At 51.3% G+C, this 20,926-nt stretch overlaps 1 non-coding gene across 1 annotated transcript; it reads right to left on the minus strand.

Annotated features, from left to right (window-relative positions):
• Positions 1-354: 354 nt before the first annotated feature.
• On the minus strand, positions 355-461 carry LOC125996187 (U6 spliceosomal RNA). Its single transcript, XR_007491227.1, has one exon. It is a non-coding gene; the product is annotated as a U6 spliceosomal RNA (small nuclear RNA).
• Positions 462-20,926: the final 20,465 nt, after the last annotated feature.

The raw sequence follows: 20,926 nt of genomic DNA on the forward strand, positions 1-20,926 counted from the left end.
GCCAGTGGCACAGGGACAGTGGCGTGGCCACGGTGCTGACTGGCACCCGCCTCTCCTCAAGCCCCATCCACTTCCCCTTTCAGCCTTTCTGTTTCCTCTTTCTCCCATCATATTCATGCTCTGCCCTTCTCTCCCCTACATCTCAGCTCAGTGAGTTTATATGTTGGCGACATGCATTGGGCTTATGTCTGGTTTTTTTGCCTACATCTTATTGAGGTGCTGTGATTTATTTTTATTTTATAATTACTTTATTTAAGCTCTATGGTTACCAAATTGCTCATGATTGACTTTCAGTTGTAGCATGTGTGATACCTTTCACCAGGGCACATTTCTTTTTTTCTTTTTTCTTTTCAATAAAATATGGAATGCTTCACGACTTTGCATGTCATCCTTGTGCAGGGGCCATGCTAATCTTCTCTGTATCGTTCCAATTTTAGTATATGTGCTGCCGAAGTGAGCACAGGTCACATTTCTTTCCAACAGTGTCACCGGTTTCTTTCTTTCTTTCTTTTTTTTTTTTTTTTTTTTTTTTTTAGTTTTTGGGTTACACCGGGCGGTGCTCAGGGGTTACTCCTGGCTGTCTGCTCAGAAATAGCTCCTGGCAGGCACGGGGAACCATCTGGGACACCGGGATTTGAACCAACCACCTTTGGTCCTGGATCGGCTGCTTGCAAGGCAAACGCCACTGTGCCATCTCTCCAGGCCCGTCACCGGTTTCTTTTCCACCCTCTCTCCCCTGCTGCCTGTGGGGCAGGTATTTTACTTCTCTCTCTCTCTCTGTCTTTATCTTTCCTTTTTTTTTGAAGGGGGGAGTCACACCTGGCAATGCTCAGGGATTACTCCTGGTTCAGCACTCAGAAGTCACTCCTGGCAGGCTTGGGGGACTATATGGGATGCCGGGATTCGAACCATCCTGGTTCGGCTGCGTGCAAGGCAAACGTTTACCGCTGTGCTATATCTCTGGCCCTCTCTCTTCTTTTTTTGACACTGTGGTTTGCACTACTGCTAATGAAGTGATACCAATAACTTTATTTCTTGTCAGTGAGGTGCTGGGATTTTCAGTACTGTTAATTATAATTTCATACACCCACTGTTTCACCACTGGAGTGTCTGCTTCCCTCCACAATGTCCCCACAGGGTCCTTTCCGTCCAGTCCTCCCTCTTCTTGAACTCAGTCCTGTGGACCACCCTGCCTCAACTTCTGCTCCTTCATGTGTCTTTTCAAACCCCACACAAGAGACTCTTCTGTTTCCATTTCCTTCCCTTGACAGACTTCACTCACTCAGCACCAGGCCCTCTAACCTCATCCATGTTGCAGCTCATCGCACGGTTCGTCCTTCCTTACACGGCATTTAAATGTTTTTTTCATCTCAGCCTAAAGCTTCAAGAGCTCCCACCCTCCCTCCCAAATCTCTGTGTTCCCTCAGAGAGGGAGCATGTGCCAGGGGTGTGCTCCTGGACAAAGAGGTGCCTGCTGGCCTCCTGCTCATGGGCAGGTAGTCCTGGGTCCCGAACAACCACCTGGTGCTTGGTGGACCCTGGAGCTATGCAGTGCTGTGAAGGTGTGGGGCCAAGTGTGCAGCCTTTCAACATTGCTCTATGCTATGTCTCTACGGGGGCTTAGCACCCAGATAGATTCCAGTCACTCAGTATAGCCAAGGGCCCAGGACTTCTAGCTCGGAACCAGCCCAGTTCCTGCAGGCCTGTGGCTATCAGCTACAGAAGGATAGACATCTGTCATTGCTGCCTGTCACTCACCTGTCACACCAGGTCAGCTTTGAGTATGCTTGTTTCCAACACAGACCTGTTTGGACTCCACCTTGTTGAGATCTAATTCACATAAGACATTCACATGCTTAAAGTGTAAAATTCAATGAATTTGAGTCAATTTATAAATTGCCTAACTTACCTACCCTGAAAGTTTTAGAAGCATTTCATCAACCCCGGCCCCCCAAGACCTCTCATGCCTCTTAGTGATCAAGCCCCAATCTATGCTCACGCCAGGCAACCGTTAGTTTGCTTTTGAACTCCCAAAGATTTGCTCTGGGGACATTTCATGTAAATGCAGCCACGTGCTATGTGTTTTGCTTTTGTGACATGTTTTGGGGTTTATGCATATTTTGGCGTGTCCATTTCTATTGCTAAGCTGATCTGCATTGTTATTCCGCATTTCATTTATTTGTTTACCAAGTGGTGAACATGTGAATCATTTCCATTTGGGATTTTTGTGAATGATTCTGCTATAATCAGTTACATTCAAATCTTTGTGTGGCCTTGTTTTTATTCCTCAAGTGTAGATGACCACCAGTAGAATTTCTTGGCTGTGTAGTAAGTTTATATTTAATTTTCTGTCTTAACACCCAGAAGTGTTCAGGGTTTACTCCTGGCTCTGTGCCCAGGAATCCTTCCTGATGGTGCTCTGGAGACTGATCTGGGATCGGTTGTATGCAGAGCAAGTACCTTAGTCCCTGTCTCTCTTGTCTTATAAAATTGCTTTTGGTGCTGGTGGTACTGGGAAGGGGCATGTGGTACAGGGACTCAAACCAGGGTCTCACAGCCACCAGGTATGTGCTCTACCACCCGAGTCACATTCTTGGCACTATTTTCATTTGTACTTGCGCCACACTGGGCAGTCAGTTTTGGGTAGAGTTCTTGGTGGACTCTGGGATGCGAGAGACTGAACCCAGAGTTCCTGCCATTAGAGCATATGCTCCAGTCATTTGATGCCTTTCCCTGGCTCATGGCCTTATTTCAAGCCCTTTTTCTTTTATTGGGGGATTTATCAAGTGGTGTCCTGGCTCCCCCTGGGCCACTTCCAGCAATACTTGGCCACATGGCTGATTGTTCATTCTAGAATTAGAGGATGCAGTGCTGCTTGGGATGCTGGGACCTCCAGGGCCACACCCAGAGATGTTTGGAAGACCATGTGGTGTTAGGGATAAACCCAGGTTGGTGTGTGTCTTACATGAGCCCTTGTTGACGTATTAGGGAATTGGTCAATGTACCTTTGCTTTTTTTGGGGGGGGGGGTCACACCTGGTGATTCTCAGCGGTTACTCCTGGCTCTGCGCTCAGAAATCGCTCCTGGCTTGGGTGACCATATGGGACGCCGGGGATCAAACCAAGGTCCTTCCTGGATCAGCTGTGTGAAAGGCAAATGCTCTACCGCTGCACTATCGCTCCAGCCCCTGGTCAATGTACCCAAGGGTTGATGACACCCCTTAATGGCAGTTGGACTGGGAGGTGCCCCCTGCAATTGACAACTGCCCTCAAAATATAAAAGTGAGAGTCTGGCAGTTAATGGCGTGGGGCACAGGGAAAAGATGAAGCAGAGCCTGGCCTACAGGGGCCAGAGATAAAGCATTGACAAGATGCTGTCTGCTTTTCCTCTATCTCTTCCCCCTTTCCCTCTCGCTCTCTTTTTCTCCTTCTCCCTTTCTCCTCCCCCCCACCTCTCAGAAATCCCTGCCATACTGGGATGCTGCATTTTGGCATCCCTGAGTGAGTGCCTCACCCCACCTGGTGCCAGGTGTCCAAGCCTTGCCCCCTTGCAGGTAATTGCAGTTATTTACAAGCCCTGACCCCTGTACTCTCTTCAAGGGCCCAGTTTTAAAATGAATTTTTATTTTAGGCATCATGGTTTATGAAACTGTTAATGATAGGGCAACATGCACACAACACTCTCCACCAAAGTGCTGTTTCCCTCCACCACTGTCCCAGAGTCACCCAACCCCACCCACCCATCCATGGGAAACTTCCCATTGAGGACCTGTTTGCAGTTTCTGTTGCTCTTGGGCATTCGTTATTCCCTATGATGTTTCCTTGTATCTACAGATGAGAGCGAATCCTGTGTCTCTCTCCTTCTAACTTCACTCAGATGGATACTCTTCAACCACATAGTAGGAAACTGCACAGATTTCACCTTTTCTTATAGTTGAATAGTTTCCATTGTGTGCACATATGAGTGTTTCTCCATCCCATCATCTGTTCTTGGACATTTCAGTTTTCATATTTTGGCTAATGTAGAACAAACAGTGAGTTCAAGAGTACTATAAGTAATGAACATAGGAGTACTACAATGAACGTAAGAGAGAAACCATCTTTTCTGATTAGATTTCTTTTGGGCCCTTGAGGAAGATGCCAAGAAGTAGAGTTTCTGGGCCATATGGAAGCTCAATTATTAGTGGTTTTTGTTTTGTTTTGTTTTGTTTTTGGGCCACACCCAGCGGTGCTCAGGGGTTACTCCTGGCTGTCTTCTCAGAAATAGCTCCTGGCAGGCACGGGGGACCATATGGGACACCGGGATTCGAACCAATCACCTTTGGTCCTGGATCGGCTGCTTGCAAGGCAAATGCCGCTGTGCCCGGTTTTTTTTTTTTTTTAACTTATGGTTTTGGCTTTGGGCCACCACCGGTGGTGTTAGAACTTCCTCCTGGCTCTGCTTTCGATGCCAGCCCTTCTCACAGATATGAGGCAGCATCTCACTTTGGTTCACATACAATTGATGTTTTAAATATGGATCCAGCATACTGAGAGTTAGCTGCATGTCAGTCTGGTCAGAAACAGTTTGAATAGTTTTGGTGAATTTGTTAATCTGCATATCATGACCATTTTATTTCTCCTCTCTAACCCTGAAACTTTTCTGAGTTTCATTTTCTACTCTGGCGTCTCTAGGTCATGTTGGCTGGATGCAGCCTCCCCTGCACCGGAGGGAGTGTGGTAGTCGCCCGTCAGCAGAAAGGCAGAGGTTGCTCAGAGTCTTGCAGGCGCCCTTGGCCATCTTAGAACTGCCCTTCCCACCCTCTTTGCTGATGCTTTCTCAGGAATGGGAATTGGATGAGTCAGCTGCTTTTCTCTGAGTCTATTGAGATGATCTTACGGCTTTTTGCTCTCGATCAGGGAATGTTTTCATGCATTGCGCGTTGGACAGTAAATCAACATTTGGACTTTGTTCTGTCTTGCAAGGAGACTTGGAGTCTCTTTATGTGTTACTGGACTTGATAGGTGAAAGTTCTATTAAAGACTTGTGGGTTCTTTTCTTGTGATGTTTCTGGTTTCAATTTCAGAATAAAACTGGTCTCAGGATAAATTGAGAGGTATGTCTTTCTCTTCTGTTTTCAAGCTTGTGAAGAATCAGTATATTTCTTCTTTCACAATGAAGTAGCCTGTCTTTTTCCTTGTGGTGTGATTTTTTTTAACCATGAATTAATGTCTTTTCTAATTAGGGCCTTTTCAGATTCCAACTTGGTAAGTCAGTTTTGGTAGTTTGCGTCCTTCTGGAATTCTGTGCACTTCATCTGAGCTGTCTAATTTATGGGCCTAGATTGCTCCAGTGTCTGCATGCTCTTTCGCTGCCAATGGCATGGTGATGACAGGTTTATGTGCCTAACTGCCCATCTTTGGGTCCTATTTTCCTCGTAGCCTGCTTCTGTTTCACAGCACCATCCTGGCCTTGGGTTCTGCCTTCCAGCTGACCCCAGAGGCAGTTACCAACACCCAGAAAATTCTAGTTTCTACCCTTTTTCCGTTTCTGGACCCTTACCCCAGCCACCTGGACTTGGGTAACTGCCACATATCTGGACAGGAAGGGAGGATCCTATACTGACTCCAGAAGCTATCTCTACCTCAGGGCAGCCAGACACCCATACTGGCTTGGAGTTTGGGCTGGAGAGTGGGTGAGATGGGTGAGGTGGCTGAGAAGTAGGGGAAGTCACCGTTGAGGCATCAACCAATGTTTGTACCAGGTCAGAGGCCACATGTGTGTCCTGCCTGTCCTCCTTCCTGTGCAGGACCCCAAGTTGACCTCACACACTCGATGACCCAACCTCTATGGTGAGAGGTCTCATGGGAACCCTGGAGAAGTGCTTGCCAAGACCACCCAGATATCCTCACTATAGTTAAACAGCCACAAATGAAAACATTACTTGACTCAAATACAGTCTAGGTCTGAAAGGCCACAGAAAGTCTCTAGTGCTTATTGCCCTATTGGATCCTACAGGTCTGGGCCTTTGGTGTCCTTGCTAATGTTTTTGTCTCTTCTAAACCAATTAGGCCCCAAAAGCAGACACAGCCCCCTTCACCCTGGGATGAGAAAAGGCTTGTAGGAGGCCTTGCTGGCAGATCACCTGTCTCTTTAGCAGATCACAAAAGAACTTTAAACTACAACTACAACTGTGGACTCCACCCAGGCAAGAATGTCGAGAGCTGTTAGGAAGCTTTTGGTGTTTCTTGGCTCTGTGACATGCATAACCCCCCAAAGCTAAAGGGAGTCACCCTTGGAGGCTTCCTCATGCACCTCTGCTTAATGACTCTCCACTGGATCCCTTGGCACACCCTGTGATCCTGGGGTCATACTCGAGCAGGGCCAGTGGGCTTCTTCACTTCCAGGGACTCCCTAGCTCTGTACCCAGGGCCCAGATGACAGATAACACTTACAGAGGAGACCACATTCTCAGCTCAGTGAGTCTCTCAGGTCCCCTCACATCCATGTACCCTGAGTCTCACTCCCTCAAGTCCACATACCCCTAGTCTCACCCCTCATGTCCACTGACCCCCCCCCCAATCCTATTGTATCACATTCACCAACTTTGAATCTTTCGTACTTACTTTTGCTCACCCTGAACTTCCAGTTGGAGTCCCAACAGGCACTGCCTGCCCATGTCTCTACCCCATGGACCAGCACCTTTGTCTCGGGCAAGCCAGCCCTGCCTATGTTGGAGCCCCACTGTCTCATGCTGGCCCTTCTGACTGTTTCTCCAGCTTGACCTAGGAGCAGGCATCTCCCAGGCTCTGTTGACCTGGGTCTGGATGGGCTCTGCCAGGTCTCTAAAGGACCCTCCCCTCTTCCAGGGACAACATGGAGGCCCCCACTCCACCCCCACTGAGGAGCTGCTCATCCCACACAGATGTTGGTGAAATGGAGCCTCCAGCTGAGAGTGGATCTGGGCCGGGCTTCAGAACAATTTCCTCTGTTAAATAGGGGTGGCTGCTAAGAACATGTTGGCCCCCACCTCGGGGGCTCAGAAGGACAGCAATGACATTGCAAGCCCACAGAGGCCTTGAGGCAGCTTTGGAGACATTCGTGTGGATTCCCTGAATGGCTGCAACAGGGCCAGGATCTGCTGAATGTCAGGCCTGCCTGCTGCCGCCGTCCCACATTGGCCCATGAGAATGACTTTGTTTCTGCTGTGGACATTTCCATGACTTCTTAACTGTAGAAGCGATGCTTGCTCATGTTTCTGAAGTGTGGTGTCCTCTTCCTACCCTCTACCCTCACATTACATCATATGTCTGATTGTGGCTGTTCCATCAGTTTCTGTCTCTCGTTGTAGTGGCTTTGGTGTCCATGTCTTTGCCTACTCATTCCTGCTCTGCTCCACACAGAGTCTGCTTCAAAGCTATCATCTCTGCTCTGGAGCCTGGACTCTGGGCCCTGTGCCGGGCTGGAGTGGCCAGCCAGTTGAGAAGGAAGTCACAGCGATGCCTTTGACCCTCATGGCCAAGATAGCGACGTGAGGCGAGCCACTCACCAGACTGCAACGCACGAGGAAAAGACAAAAAAACTGACCCCCAGACACTTTTCTGGAACTTGAATGTGGAGGCTTAGACAGGAGCTTGGCACTGAGAGAGAAAAACTTGTCTTCGTGACACTAAAGATATGTGAGCTGTAGCCTGGCTCCAGAGGCCCTCTCGGTTCACAGCTTTCTGCTTCCATGTGACCCCAGACCCCAAATTTTGTGCACTGTTGAGAGATGTTTGAATTTCACCCCAGCCATCTACCAACTCAGTCCCCACCCCAGTCACCCCAGTCCTGGCCCTGTGTGTCCCAGGACACAGCTGAGAGGCAGCTGAGGGACACTGGGTCGATGAGACATTGCAGATGTCAGGAGTCTGGAGCCTGGAGGCGAGGGAGGTGTCTTCAGGAGATGGGCCAGGCCCTGGCTTTTTGGGTATCCCTGATGGTCAGCATGCTCTCTCCCCACTTCTGAAGGAAGTCTGGGTGTGGGTCATAATATCTGAGTTGTTGGCAGCCCCGTCCTGCTCTGGCATCCGCCCCTCCCATCTAGGAAGTGGGGGCTGGTACACAATGAATCAGGAAGTCAGGTGGCACAGAGAGCAGCCAAGGATGGTCTGGGACAGGGGCAAAGCAGGGACGTGACAGGGGACTTTGCCACCCGGAGGGTGGGGAAGTACTATGCCCAAAGGAGGAAGTTTCAGGTCCCAGCCCCTCTGCCCTGATGTTCTAGGGCAGGTCCCCAAGCAAGACTCAGGCCAGAACCAGAGAGGAAGCCCCTAGCCACAGGGTGGGGTTAGGGTGAGGTCTACCTCGTCCCCTCCTTCCACTTGGCAGAACTTTTAGAGTCCCAGGGCTCACCTATAGCTTATTCTGTTTACTTATTCCTGCTCTGTGGCAGGTCATGAGAAAAAGTATTCATAAGTCATAATTTTTACATTTAAGGAAGAAACAAAATAGAAATCACACAACTCTACTTGGAACCCATTAAAACTGTGTATTTCACTCCAAAAGGTGGAATTCTTCTAGGAATTGAGGTGGGACATCCGACATGTCTATCTGACTGAGTTCTGACTGTGGCCCTGTCTAAACTTGTGCCTGTCCTCTGGCCTCCTGTCCTGCTGGGTGGGCCCCGACTGATGCGCTGTTCACCTGAGGTGTCATAGGACTATCCTCTGGTCCCTGGTTGAGAAAAGCTGGATTCAAGAACCACTGCTCTGTGCATAGGAGCAGAGTGCCTGTCTCGACCCATGCCAGCCCTGCCTGCTGTCCTCAGCCCATTCCTGTCTCCTGCTTCTGCCCCACAGGTCCTCCACCCTGCCACTGCCCCTTGTTCCTGTCATTGCTCACAGCCTCTCTCCCAACACTCCTGTGTGTGGGACTTTGAGGACAAACACAGCAGCTCTGGGCTGTGTCTCCTACAGAGAGGAAACCTTCTGGGAAGCCGTGACTTGTTCCCAGATGTTGTGAGTTCAGGACCTGCACTACTTACCCTTCTCCCAGAGTCTCTTGGCTTTGGGTGGCCCAAGGAATCTCTCAACTGGGAGCAGGGAGGAGTCGCCAGTCTTCCCCTCGTGTTCTCACCATCCCATCCCAGCTTGAGCACCTAGATGCTTGCAGAGCTTTGCCGCTCACGTGTAAGGGCTTCTCCATCTGGAAGCAATCTCTGGTGCTTGGGGAGTCAGGGATCCAGTTTCACAGTTTTAGCAGCATGACCAGCTTCCTGGCCCTGTTCCTGGGTCTGTGCTCTTGCCCCCTTGTGTACCAGGCTCCCAACTGGACCCTCAACACCCCATCCAGCAGCTCCCACAATCCTGTGGAGACTCGATAGCTGTGACTGTTCGGCCCCTGTCTCTCATTGATGCCAGCCAGTGGGTTCCTGCCCAGTGTCAGGAAGTTTCTGGGAGCTGCAGAAGATCGCCGACTGACTGCCCAGTTGCATTCTCAAAGCTTCCATGAGCCAACAGACAGCCCACGAAATCAGAGATGGGAGGTTGCAGGGAAGCAGAGAGCGAGGGAAGGGAGCACACTTGGAAGCTCTAAGTACACCCTGAGCTGAGCTCCTGGAGCCAGGGAGGAAGGATCCTGCGTCCTCCCTCTATATGGCTGAGGGACCCTTGGACACTCCTCGTGGCCCAGCTCTGCATGACCTGGCAGCAGCTCCTACCCTCCCCCTTGCCCTGACTCCCTCTGACCCACGTGAGTGAACAGGGCGTTACACGACCCCTCACGGTCACTGTCACTATTGTTGGCCTCCTTGGGTCGTTCTTTGCACAGGGCCCAGCACCAGTGACTCATGTTCTGATAGTATTTCCCGGTGCTTCTTCCCTCTCTGCCAGCTGAGTCCTAGCTTCTGTGGCCAGTGTCTGTCCAGGATGGCTCAGCTGGGTGGACCAAATAGGCTGGTCTGGCTCCCTATTAACCTTGTCCTGGGGTGAACATCCTGAACTCCACCATGTAGGCAGGCTCAGCCCACTCCTTCAGGGCCCACCATGCCTTCTCTAACCCTAAGCCTGCTGCTCTGGGTGCCTGCGCTGTGATAGGTGGGTGGTGGCCGTGCCTGAGCCTGGGAGCAGCCGAGGAAGCCGGGTGTCTGGTGTCCTGAGCCCCAGGTCGCTGCTGCCACTAACTCAGCCCCTTCTCGCTTTCTTCTATTCTCATTCATATCCATCATCTGTTTATTAAACATGTGGATTTCTTGATTTGCAGCTCTTTGGGCAGCAGAGAGGCCCGATACTATCAGCTGTTTGCAATTCATCACCCGGGGCCTGTATGTGGTTGTCATCGTTGAGCTGCTCTGGCTGGGCAGGGTGTCTTGTACCAAATACGGGACTTGTGGTTCGGTGAATCAACGAAATCTTCAGTCTTCTCATTGTCACGCTGACAGAAGATTTGCAGGGTGTTCCGTTTGCTCTGTATTCAAGATCACACATCTTTATTTATTTATTTTTAGGGGGGCCACACCCGATGGCACTCAGGGGTTACTCCTGGCTCTATGCTCAGAAATTGCTCCTGACTCTGGGGAACATCCTGGTCAGCCGAGTGCAAGGCAAACACCCTACCACTGTGCTACCACTCGAGTCCAAGGTCACACATTTTGGTTCTGGGAGGGGTGGGAGACAGGGCTCAGAAGATCACCTCAACAACATTAATCTGTGTGTGTGTGTGTGTGTGTGTGTGTGTGTGTGTGCGCGCGCGCGTGCGTGCACACGAGTGCATGCGCAGCCACTGGGCATCTGGTGGTGAAATGATTTCAGGTCCCTGCAGGTGCCTCTTCTCCTCAGTACCACTGCTCAGGATGCCTGCCATGTGCCAGAGTCATGAGTGGGAAGCCTGCCTGGAAGGAAGCTTCCGGAAGCTGAAAAAAGCAGGAAGACTGGGGCCAGAGAGATAGCATGGAGGTAAGGCATTTGCCTTTCATGCAGAAGGACGGTGGTTCAAATCCTGGTGTCCCATATGTACCTGCCAGCGGCAATTTCTGAGCGTAGAGCCAGGAGTAACCCCTGAGCGCTGCTGGGTGTGACCCAACAGAACAAAACAAAATAGCAGGAAGACCAAAGTGAGTGGTGACCAGGGGATGCCACTCGGAACCCTTGGTGTGGACCGTGCTGGGTGTGGCCTGCACTGTTTCCTGGGGGAACTTTCCCATGTCCTTTCCTTTGCTCATCCCACTCTAGATGAACTTCCCCTCTGGCAGAGGGAAGTGGTTCGAGATGCACATCCCAGGCCTCTCGGTCACAGACATCCGACGCTCGGCCCTGCCGCCTCAGCAAGAACAGAGCCCATTGTGCTCGTGACCACTGGCACACAGCACCGGCTCCATCGTAGCTGGAGATTATTAGGTGATGAGCTGGATCTGGGCTCAGGCATGAACGTGCCTGTATGGCGGTGGAACAGGAAGCAGAGTAGTGAGCACCAGACTGAAGGGAGGAAAACATTCCGAGTCACCAGTGACAGGTTCTGGATAGGACCACTGGGCCCAGCGCATCCTGAAAACAACGACCAAGTCTGGTTACGTTCCAGGAAAAAAGACTGCAGTAAAAAAGTGACTAACTCTGAGCAGGGGCAATCTAAACACATGGTGAAGGTCTATTCTTTTTTTTTTTTTTTGTGGTTTTTGGGTCACACCCGGCAGTGCTCAGGGGTTATTCCTGGCTCCAGGCTCAGAAATTGCTCCTGGCAGGCACGGGAGGACCATATATGGGACGCCGGGATTCGAACCGATGACCTCCTGCATGAGAGGCAAACGCCTTACCTCCATGCTATCTCTCCGGCCCCGGTGAAGGTCTATTCTTACCACGTCAAAGAAAACAGGCTTGGGTGAAGTGTGACCGAGACAGCGCAAACTGGCAAGGCAGCCCAGCTCTCCGCCTGCTCTAGACTGTGACCATCTGTCCTCAGTGCTCTGGAAGCTACAGTGTGCTTGGGATCAGTGAATGTAGCAGTGCATCTTGTGAAGGTGAGGGTGGCACAGGAGGAGGCCTCTGGCATCCTGGTCTGGGTCTGGGTCTGGTTTAGGGCATGGCATGGCTCTGTGGTGGCACAGCGAGGCAGTGGACATCTGCACACAGGGTCCCAGGGGGACTGGATGACGGGCCCTGGCTGTGTCTTGGCTCTGCAGGGTATCACCAAGGGCTCAGCACAGACCTGCTGCCTTTCTTTTGCTCCTGTTGGTGATGTGTGTGGCTTTTCATCATGACCATTTGCGTAACTTCCAATGTTCTGCTTCTAGGGGCTTCTCTAAGAGAAGGTCAGAGCTGAGCTCCTTAGGAACAGAATTTGCAGGCACCATAGCTGTGGCAGAGTGGATATCTGGGCTTCAGGCTGCCTAGTACCTGACACTCCCACCTCCAGAAGACTCCATCACCTCAACTGTTAGGAACCTTTTCTGCTGTCCACCTCACATGGGTTCTCCTCCTATCTAGGTAGGAGAAAGCTGGGGATTTACCCAGAATCTTCTGTGGCAGTGTCCGAGGAGTCAGGGGTCAGGATAGTGGCCTCCAATTTCCCCTGCTGTTGCTTGGGAAGGGAGAGCTGAAGTTTTAGGATGACTCTGTCAGCTCAGCTCCAGCTTTACAACCATACCAGAAACAGGGTCACGCTCTGGGGCCTTGGGGCTGCCAGGAGGAGAGGCTTCACAAGACAAAAGATGTTGGGACTCTCTCTGATGAAGACTCTCTTCTTGCTCCTTGTTGGCCACTGACTCCTAAGTGACATTGAGTCTTGCAGAGTTTAGGAGTATAAAGGCTTCACATGCTGTATCTCACCCTAGGAAACAGGTCTGTAGTAGGGGTTGTTGCAGGATATAAACCAGACCAGGCTGAGAGGGTGAATCACGTGTGTTCGGGTAGCTTTCTGCCTTGGTGAGTGAGCGAGAGAGAGCTGCCTGCCAGAGCTGCAGTTTTTATTGAGCACAAAGACCACCCCTGGGCGGCGGAGTAAGGACAAAAAAGCCATCCTGGGCCAGAACGATAGTGCAGAAGTAGGGCATTTGCCTTGCATGCAGCTGACTTGAGTTCAATTCCCAACATCCCATATGGTCCCTGAGCCTGCAAGGGGCAATTGCTGAGTGCAGAGCCAGGAGTAAACCCTGAGTGCTGCCAGGTGCGGCTCAATCCGCCCTCTACCCACACACACAAAAAGCCCATCCTGAGCTAGTCCAGTCCAGGTATGCTTGAGACAAATAAGACAAGATGGTATGTAGAAAAATCTCTGTTTGGGTAAAACCAAGTTGGAAATTGTGAACCAACAGTGGAGGGACCTGGGAACTGGCGATCGAGGGGCAGTTGGCCAGATGGAAGTTGAGTTTGAATGTGATGTGAAGGATGAGCAAGACAGATGGCCAACCTGGTCAGCAGCAGGACCACAGACAGTGTCCCTTCTGGGAGGCCCTGGACAGGAATCAGGTGATTGGACAAGATGGTTCTCTGACATTGTCTTCCATGAGTTCAGACTTAGGGTTGACATTTCTGAGTCATGAGGATCCCCTGAAGGTATCCCGAACCTGCGTTTGTGTGTGTATGTGTGCAGGAGAGGGGTAAGGGGTCTCCAGTCCCTGCATTCTGCCCTTTTTTTCTAGCCTCCTCTGCTCTGGGAACAGGAGCTCAGAGAGATGACCCAGAGGAGTCCTGGGGCCTGAGCTCCTCACGGGAGATGCCAGGGACTGACGGACTGCTACAGGCTGATGGTTATTCCCTGCTTGTCTGATCTACCCAGGCTGGACTCTGTTGTCTGCAGGGCTACAGTGGTCCATTTGGGTCCTGGCCACTCCAGGAGGCCTGCTACCCTGATGGGAGGGCTGACAGGAATGTGGGCTCCCAGCCTCCAGGTCCAGGAGCTGCTGGACTGTGGACCTCAAGCGGGACGGCCAGCAGCAGGCAGCGAGTCAGGCCGACAGCCACACGAAGCCTGCTTGCAGGGGAGCCTGACTTGCTGGTGCAACATTTTGAACCCAGAATCCTCATGGACAGCAAATGCAGGCAGACCTGAGCCACGGTTCCTGCAGACATGCCTGCAGTTTGCCCTAAGGAATTTCCTAGTTCCCCTCTAGGTTCTGCTCCCTCTCGCCTCCTGAACCTTTCTCTGCTCACCTGCCCAGCCCCCAATGCACAAACTCCTCATAAGCTCTCCACTCCGGCATGGTTAACCTGGTCTCAGCAACTGCTTCTCACAGGACAGGCCCTACCAGCACCTGCCCCTTTCTTTTATGGCAGGAGGGCACACCTGGCAGTGCTCTGGGCTTATTCCTGGTTCTGTGCTCAGGGATCACTCTTGGTTGGACTTGGAGCTTTATATAGGGTGCCGGGGATGGAACTTGAATCAGTCGCATACAAGGCAAGTGCCTGTCCTCTGTTCTCTGCCTCATCCCTCCCTCTCATGATTGTGAAAATCATCCTAATGGGCCCTGGGAGATAGATCAGTGGTCAGGGAGCTGCCTCATGGTGGCCCCGGAGACCCCTGATCCCTGCACTGAGCTGCCTGGTCGGGCTGGCTAAGTATCACCAAGAGTGTCTTTGCCGGCCCTGAACACTGCTGGGGAGAGCACATGCCAAGCCGAGCGTTTTGAAAAACAGGACGAGACAATCTGACAAGCTCCCATCAGGCTCTGCCTGGTGCCCGTGCTGGGCTTGGCGCCCAACTTCCCAGGCCTGAATTCTAGCCTGCACTCACCCTCAGGTCAGCCTGGAGCAGTTCAGGTCCAGAGCTGGACTCACTTTTATTTTGTCAGCTGGTGGAAAACATTTACTTTTCAGAAGGTGATCCAGCCGTTGGCGAAAACAGGACATGAAAGCTGGTTTTGGCTGAAGCCATGTGCTGTCTCCAAAGTTGCCTTCCTTCTCGGGGGTCTTTGGTCCCAGCCACACCAAAGCAGTCTAGGAAAGGTGGGGACATAGCTCCACGGCTCAGTGCGTCTGAGCCTGCCGGTCTGGCCCTGAGGTTGCCGTGCCAGCATGAAAAGTGAAACGCTGGGGGCTGGAGAGATAGCATGGAGGTAAAGCGTTTGCCTTTCATGCAAGAGGTCATCGGTTCGAATCCCAGCGTCCCATATGGTCCCCTGTGCCTGCCAGGAGCAGTTTCTGAGCATGGAGCCAGGAGTAACCCCTGAGCACTGCCGGGTGTGACCCAAAAAACCACAAAAAAAAAAAAAAAAAAAAAAAAAAGAAAAGTGAAATGCTTGGTCATAGGACATCAGGTTGGACATTCCAGAGTGTTCTCTGGAATTCAGTGGTAAAGTGGTGTCCTGGTTGGCCAAACTGGTGTGAATGAGGCATTTCAGGTCATAAAAAAGCTTCTTCTACAATTGTTCTACAATGCCAGAAATGGGGTTCAGATACCTCACAGGAGGAGCAGCTCAGAGCAGATGAGTAGATGAGTTCCATAGAAGGGAACCCCCAATCCTGACCACAAGGACTCGAGCAGTTGCATTCATCTTGGCTTCTTGGTCTGGGCCGGGCAAGGGGCAATGCCTGCTTCATGGCCTTGAGCTCCACGTGGAAGTGCTGCCACAAAGCTGACCATGTGTGATCAGGACAAGGTATGGACACTTCCCCAAACAAATGACAAAGGAACTTCTTCCTTGGCTGGCCCTGGGTCATGCTGAGAATTGGTTGGAGAAAGGTCATAACTTTGGGCCGGAGAAATAGCACAGCGAAAGGAAGTTTGCCTTGCATTTGGGCCACCTGGGACGGACTCGGGTTCGAGTCTCAGCATCCCATATGGTTCTCCAAGCCTGCCAGCAGCTATTTCTGAGTGCAGAGCCAGGAGTGACCCCTGAGCACCGCCAGGTATGGCCCAAAAAGGAAAGGAAAGGAAAGGGAAGGAAGGAAGGAAGGAAGGAAGGAAGGAAGGAAGGAAGGAAGGGAAGGAAGGAAGGAAGGAAGGAAGGAAGGAAGGAAGGAAGGAAGGAAGGAAGGAAGGAAGGAAGGATGGATATAATTATACCTAAACAATACAAGGGAAAGGGGGTGGTGGGTGAGTCAGGAAAGTTACTGCATTCACATGAACTTGGGCGAACTTGATTCTTAACTTGGTGCCCACAGAGGAGGATGGGTCATAAAGCCACCTGTCACCTCACAGTGTTGGGGACCCCTGGTTCCTTCAGTGAAGTTGTGTTCCAAAGAAGGAACTGTTTATAGCAAGCGGAGAGGGAGCCCAGCCGAAATGGGCAGAGGGTGACATTTGTGAATAGGACACGAAGGTGAACTTCAGCTGACCCTCAGCTCAGAGGGTCAGAGGGACTTCAGCGAGGACAGGGGGCCACCAGGAGGCTGCATGCTGGAAGATGCTGCAGAGGTTTGGATGGTTCTTGGGAAAGACTTGTCTGTCATGGAGGACTTTGTCAAGCATCAAGTTTGTGCCCCACAGAGCTGCCATTTCCATTTCTGTCCAAGAGGGTGGACTGACTTTCTTAACTTACACCACGGCCTACATGGCCAGCCCAAGAGGGAGAGCAGAAGGCAGGAGGGGCATTGGCCCTGCAGCACCTTCTAATCGCTAAAAGGACTGTGGTGCCAGGTTCTGGGTGCTGCAAGAAGGAGAACAGAGAGCACGGTGCTGTTGATGGGAACCTGCATTCATCACTGTTCACAGCCAGTATCCAACTCTGAACACATCTGTACTCTGGCCAGGGTGGTGTTAGACTTGTGCCCTTCTACAGTGCTCTCTCAGTGACAGAGCCAAGACCAGTAGCACCCTCTCACCTGGAAGTGATTCCTCTCTCCTCCCGCAGCACCACCTGTGACTCTTGTGGAAACTTACTGACAAGACCTTTTTCTAGACACACACATCTTTCCCCTTCTTTATAGCAACCCCATCCCTACCCCCAAATCAGCCATATTATAGTACTGGTCCAAAAACAGGGATGTTGGATTCCAAGAGGTGAAGTGACATCCTTCAGGCCATAACTATGGAGTGGCTGAGCCAGAATTGGTGTCAGATTTTCTTGTTGCTTGCCTTGTACACGAAAGGATGCCATTTTAGGCTAAGGGCAATGTGTGATTTCAGTCTCCTAGAAGAACAACAGGTCATTCAACAACAGGCCATTGTGGAGGACACAGCCACTGCGGAGGCCTCACATCTGAGGAGGCCACACTGCTGTGGCAGTTGTGGTACTGTGGTATTGTGGAGGCCACACTACGTGGAGGCTGTGGTACTCTGATGGGTGTGGTACTGTGGAGACCAACTGCTGTGGAGCACCAGTTTCTTGGTGAAGATTCCAGGCCTGAGACCACAGGTCTGTTGACAAGAGTAGGGATGAGCAGTCCTAGAGCCAGCATGAGCGGGCTCTCCCCATCCTGTTTGGAGAAGCCTGGTGAAGGCAGATTTGCACTAGAGCTCCATAGGCAGAACACGCAGCTGTGGACAAGGCCTGCTGGGGGCAGCTCGCTTCCCTCTTGGCACGCCTCTGCTTATTGTCTCCCTTCAGCTCACACTCCCTCCCCTTGGTGCTTCCTTCATAACAGGATGGCAGGCCCAGTGGCTGCTGAAGGCTGCGCCAGTGACTGAAAATGTCGAGCCAAACCCTCGGCAGCAGGACCCCCTGGTGTGCAGGCACCTACCCTTGGGGGCGGGTCCCATTTTTCGGTCTTCGTGCCAACCAGCTGGCCTGGGGATGTCGTTGTGGCAGAGTGGATTCTCTAGTCTTCGGAGCTCCAGGCTTCCTCAGGTCTGTTAATCATGCGTTGAAGTAATCCTCCGGAATCTTTGTACCATGAGGCCTAGAATGTCTTCCTTCAGTCCTGCTGCAAGCTTGCCCCTTCTCTGAACTCATCTTTATTTCTAGTGGCCTCTTATCAAGGGCAGGAGCAGCAGCAATTTCTCTCTGGAGTTGTTTGGCTCTGAGGACTCTTTGCCCAAAGCCAGAGGATGTTTCCTGTTTTGTCCATTAGAGTAGGAATCCACTTTGGAGAAGAGATTTTTTTTTTCTTTTTTTGGTTTTGTTTTGTTTGATCACCATCTAAAACCAATTGCCACTTTCCAACTTTCCGCTAAGCCCTCAACACTCCATCTGTCAGCTGGTGGTCTGGGCTGGCTTCCTCAGGGCTGTGCCCCATTCTTGGCACCTGGTTCCCCGTTAGTCAGCGATTGTGGACTATGCTGCATAACAGATGGGCCTCCTGTTCTGTTGGGCTAGAAAAACCACTCACGTGGGTCTCAAGTGCTTGAATGCTGACTGCAGAGCTTGCTTCATGCTTGGAGGGAGCACAGGGCTGCTTCTTGCCCCTCGTACTACGCCCCAGAGGGAGGGAACTCAAGAACCTGACACTGTGCACACAGTGTGTGCTGCACACTGTGCAGCAGCCTGAGCAGGGTCTCAGAGCCCACAAAGCCCTCTGGGGACAAGAGGGTTTTTGGACAATGCTGTCAACGTAAGGGGTCAGGGTCAGAGTTCACACAGAATGGGAGCCCCTAAAAGCCCCCAAATCCTGCAGAGGCTGACCCTACTGGATGGCTCTCTCCATCATCCGTGACAGGGGTGCAGGAAGGCCAGCCTAGTCTCTGGGCACTGACAGACACCAGGCTTCTCTCCTCATCTTTGCTCTGCACAGTGATGTGGACTCCAATGTGGGGTGTCCCCCCATTGAGCTCTGGCAGCACTCCACCTTGACTCAATGTGAGGGCAGCAGCTGGTCGGTCCAACCCCAGGAAGCCAGCAGAACCCGAGTGCAGCCAGCTCTATCCAAATAGCAGACTGGTGCTGGGGTCCGAATGCAGCCGTGGGGTATCAGAGACAGCAGCGTACAACCTTGCAGCTCTTGCTCCAGCCCTTGCTTCATGAGGGATACTCATGTATCAAGGTAAATCTTTGTAGGCTGATTGTGCTCCCTAGCTCTATATTTGCCCAACACAAATCCCATGGGCGTGATTTCTATGGAAAATAGGTCTTTGCAGATGTAGTCAAGCTGAGTCTAAATACTCTCTGGTCCTAATTTCAACAAAAGTGCCCTTACAGGACAAACAAGGTGAGAAGGATACCTGGACAGAGAAAAGACTATGTGGACAGACTGTATGAACTTGAGAACAGGAGGGCCGACCACATGAGCCCGTGGGCACCAGAGCTTTGGGGACTAGAAGAAGCAGGAAGTAGCTTCTGAGGGAGATATCCCTGGGGCCTGGACACTGGACTGGAGCTTTAGAGCCGGGAAAGGACACCTTAAGCCCTCAGTTTGAGGGCATGTCTGATGGCAGCTACAGGGCACTGATGCCCCATCACAGCCACCAAAGCTTATGTATTGGAGATTTCATTCCCTCATCTTGAGGGCATGTCTGATGGAAGCTACAGGGCACTGATGCCCCATCACAGCCACACAAAGCTTGTGTATTGGAGATTTGATTCCCATATTACCGGAGGAAAAACCAAGGCATCTATTAGAAATATTTGCTGATCATTGCTATGAAGTGCAAAAACAGGCCTGGCTTCTTCTAGCAGCCGTGCTTTCACCCGAAACACTTTTGGTCTCAGAAATTTCAGCCAAGAGAAAGGAAGGTGGGCCCAGGTGAAAGGTGGAGGAAGACAGGCCTGTCTCCTCAGCAATGAGGACAGAGTAGAGTCCCAGAGAAGAGCACAGGAGGTGAGGCGGAAGTGAGTGGCAGGCTGACACCCTCGGGGTGTGTGTGTGTGTGTGTGTGTGTGTGTGTGTATGTGTGTGTGTGGTGTGGGTGTGTGGGTGTGTGTGGGTGTGTGTCCAGGAGCCTTAGAGTTCCAGTCCTAAAAATAGCCTTGAGATGAGCCTCTTACTGGTTGAACAACTGAGTCTCTGATTTTGAAGTCCAGGAGCTGAGCACATGTCATGTTCATGTCTCTCGGGGAAAAGTCGGGATTTCTGGTCTGGTTCTCATCCTATATTCCTGGGGGGGGCGGGGCGGTCACTGCAAGGAAACTCTCTCTGACTAGGCTGTAGCAGGTGTCCAGGTCCAAGGAGAAGTGTCCTCATTAGTGGGGCTGCAATCAGCCCTAATGTGGATCTTTGATCTCTTCAGAACTCACTATTGGAGCCAGAGAGATAGTACAGTGGGTAAGGCATGTAGATGCCATGTAGATAACCTGAGTTTGATCCCTGGCACCCCGTACAATCCCTGAACACAGATCCAGGAGGAACCCCTGAGCACTTTTGGTGTGTCTCAAAAACAAAAAGGAAAACAAATCTGAGTATTTCCTTAATGGAAACAACAGCTCAGAAGCTATTTTGGGATTTTATTGAGTATTCCAAGAACAGGATTAAATGCAGATTAACTGGGGAGAATGCCCCCAGTTTCACTGCAGGGAACTGGCTTTACTCAGAAACAAAGCATGATGAGAACAGCCGAGAGGGGCCAGGACAGCCCAAAGGGGTATACAGTATACAAAGAACCCAAACTTCCTCTTAGCCATGGAAAAACCCATCATTTTGAAGGTCAGAAAAGGTGGGCCAGAGCGAGAGCACAGCAGGGAGGGCATCTGCCTTGCACTCAGCTGATGCGAGTTCCATCCCTGGCATTTCATCAGGTCCTCCAAGCCTGCCAGCTGAGATCCCTGAGTGCAGAACTAGGAGTGAGCCCTGACTACCACCAGATGTGGCCCAAAACCAACCCAACAAAAAAGCCACTGCTGTGTTTCCTACCCTCTGCTCCACTGCACTAACCTCTGACTGGAGAGCGCCTGATCCTGGGTATGCTTCGACGTTCGGTTTCTACTTTCTCCTCTGTTGCCTGCCCTAGATCTCATCTTTGGCCAGACCTGAGTGGCTGGCTTCTCTGATGACACCAGATGAGAGCCAGTGTGCCTCTAGTAGGCGTGCACATGGATCTCTACACAGGTCCTGAGTATGGGTGTACATGTATGTGCACTGTGCATTCAATCTATGTAGGGTATTCATGACGTATACATGATATATGGGTAGAACTGCAAATGCATGAGCACTGTCATGTGAGCAAC

The sequence above is a fragment of the Suncus etruscus genome, chromosome 1 (assembly GCF_024139225.1).
Source record: "Suncus etruscus isolate mSunEtr1 chromosome 1, mSunEtr1.pri.cur, whole genome shotgun sequence".
Taxonomy (NCBI): domain Eukaryota; kingdom Metazoa; phylum Chordata; class Mammalia; order Eulipotyphla; family Soricidae; genus Suncus; species Suncus etruscus.